This window comes from Ceratotherium simum, chromosome 15 (assembly GCF_057802395.1).
Source record: "Ceratotherium simum simum isolate JZ-2026a chromosome 15, ASM5780239v1, whole genome shotgun sequence".
In the NCBI taxonomy this organism is placed as follows: Eukaryota; Metazoa; Chordata; class Mammalia; order Perissodactyla; family Rhinocerotidae; genus Ceratotherium; species Ceratotherium simum.
In genome coordinates, this window is record NC_141914.1 from 31,221,152 (window position 1) to 31,223,950 (window position 2,799).

General features: G+C 43.2%; 1 pseudogene; it reads right to left on the minus strand.

Moving 5' to 3' along the window:
• Positions 1-1,888: 1,888 nt before the first annotated feature.
• Positions 1,889-2,356, minus strand: LOC101395660 (ubiquitin-ribosomal protein eS31 fusion protein pseudogene; annotated as a pseudogene).
• Positions 2,357-2,799: the final 443 nt, after the last annotated feature.

A 2,799-nucleotide genomic window follows, 5' to 3' on the forward strand; every position in this document is an offset into this window, starting at 1 on the left:
TTTAACTCTCAAATAATTTCGCACTGTTCTTGGAATCAAAATCAAAATCCTTATGTGGTTTAGCATCCTGTGTATGATCTGGCTCCCCTCCACCTCTCTAATTTCATTCCTTGCCTTTTTTCCCCTCGCTTCCCTGTTCCAGATATATTGGCTTTCTCCCAGTTTCTTGATTTCCTCATGCATTCTCCCCCCTTGGAACACAACCTCCTCCTTAAAAAGTAAAAATAAGACAAAATCCTTATATTTTACAGACATTCGAATCTGACCTTAAATGACACTTCCTTGGAGAAGTCTTTTCTGAGCATAGTAACGCCTCACCCCAAACTAGAGGAACTTCCCTATTATTTGGTCTCAGATTTTCCTACCCTTTCCCTTCATTGTACTTTATAGTCCACTATTATACATCTCCCCCAATGGGTGTATCTCTGCTCCACTAGATGGTAAATTCCCCAAGGAGCTGATAACTCGATTTATCTCTAGGACTTAGCGTATTGCCTGGCACAAAAGGCAGTTGAAAAAATACTTGCTAAATTAATGCTTTTTCTAATTTTCTTACTCCTCAGATCAGATTGGTAAAGATTTTGCACTTGACTCCTTTATGTATTATTGCATGACCTCAGATAGTGATTGTCGAAGTATGGTCCCTGGTTCAGCGGCATCAACAATACCCGGTAACGCATCAGAAATCACACTCTTGGGCTCCAACCCAGATCTACTGAATCAGAAATTCTGGAGATGGGGACCAACAATCTGTGTTTTAACAAACACTCAGGTGATTCTGAGGTACACAGGAGTTTGAGAACCACTGCTCTAGGATACCACCAGCTACCAGCTTCGGTAACCAACAAATCCAAGTATCAAATGGCTTAACCCTTCTAAAAGTTTATTTCTCGCTCGTGTAACAGTCCAACTTGGTGCTCCACAAAGTCATTGAGGGACCTAGGCTGACAGAAGCTCTGCCAGCTTCAACACAGGGCTTCCAGGGTGGCCCTGGCCTTTGATTTCCAGTGAAGGCAGGAAAATAGAGAGCATGGAGACGGGACACCAGCTTCTTGAGCACCATGGCCTGGAGGTGACACTAAACTTCCACTCACATTCTGCTGGCCACAACAAGTCATGTGGCCCCATTTCGATGTACTGAGATTGGGAAATGTAGTCCTCTCCAGGGCAGCTGCTTCTCAGCAACAACTCTATACCATGGAGGAGCATACAAATTTCTGATGGACAGTTGGCCATCACTGCCACCACTATAACATGAAAATGTCACTTTTGAAACTTATTTTTATATAACTAGAATTTTTGAAGGGCACATCAGGAACTCCCTGCCTCAGCAAACTCTGTGACATGCAGGCTCTAAGTCTCTCATTCCGGTTCCTGTGGGGTGGCTCACATGTGCTAGAAAGAGCTCATGTCGGCGGTTTCACCCATTTGGTGGTATTTGCTCCATGTCACACTCTGTCTTGGCTACAGCTTCTGTTCCTGATGCACTTCTTGTCATCAGGCAACCTGGATTTGCCATAGCCGCTCCCTTATTGTATTATCATAACTACCATCATGGCATGAAGAGTGGGCTCCTCTGAGCCTCCACTGGTTTCCTTGACCCTGGTGGAGGAAGAAAATGACTCATGCTGGTCAAGGTGGGGCAACAAGCAGGACACAGATCTCCTTCCTCTTCTCCCTTCTCATCTAAAACTCCAATCATAGGCCACCAAACAGAGGCGCATTTGATGTTTAGGTTTCTTGTTTTGAATTTTTGTTTATTGTTTTGTATAGTAATTACCAAAGTTCTGACATACGTGCCCAAGACACGAGGTTGAAAGATAATCTCAATGACCTGTCTTTTTTACTTCTTTTTTTTAGTTCCTGTCTTTTATTAACCCATATACAATTACTTGTTTTCTGATTTGTTGAAACAATAGGTCAGACAACATTTGCTACAATAATGTCTGTCGAAGTGGCTAGCCATAAAAACCCCAGCACTACATTCATCTGAAGGGCACTCATGATAAAAGTGACTGATTTTGCCATTCTCATCCACCTGAAAGTACTTCAGGACAGCCAGATGAACCTTCTTTCTCTTACGCATATTCTTCTTGGAAGTGGTGTAAGACTTCTTTCTTTTCTTAGCACCACCACAAAGTCTCAACACAAGATGAAGAGTGGACTCCTTTTGAATGTTGTAGTCAGACAAAGTACGTCCATCTTCCAGTTGCTTGCCAGCAAAGATCAGTCTTTGCTGATCAAGAGGAATTCCTTCCTTATTCTGGATCTTGGCCTTTGCACTTTCTATTATATCCGAGGGTTCAACCTCGAGAGCGATGGTCTTTCCCGTAAGGATTTTCACGAAAATCTGCATCTTGGCTCCAGTTCCACTGCAGATGGTGGATCAGAAAGGAAGCTGTCCTTCTTACTTTTAACCATTTTCTTCCTATCAAGCTAGTGTACCTGTTCTCTCTCCTCTCAGACCAGCCTTTTTCCCTCTCAGGTGTTCTGTGAGCAGCTGGCAGAGGTGGGGAGGAGTGCAAAGGGAGGCCTGTTAGTTATTGGTGAGGACCAGACTTTGACTCTGGCCTGCTCAGTCTCTGTCTTCCCCATAAAGCTCGTTAATTCCTCATTTAAAGTTTTCCCATAGCATATACATGTATACAAAACCGAAGCCCTGTGCTGGGAAAACTGGAGAACCACATGCAAAAGAATACAGTGGGACCCCTACATCATACCGTCTATAAAGATTAACTCAGAATGGATCAACAACCTAAATACAAGAGCTAAAACCATAAAACTCTTAGAAGAAAACAT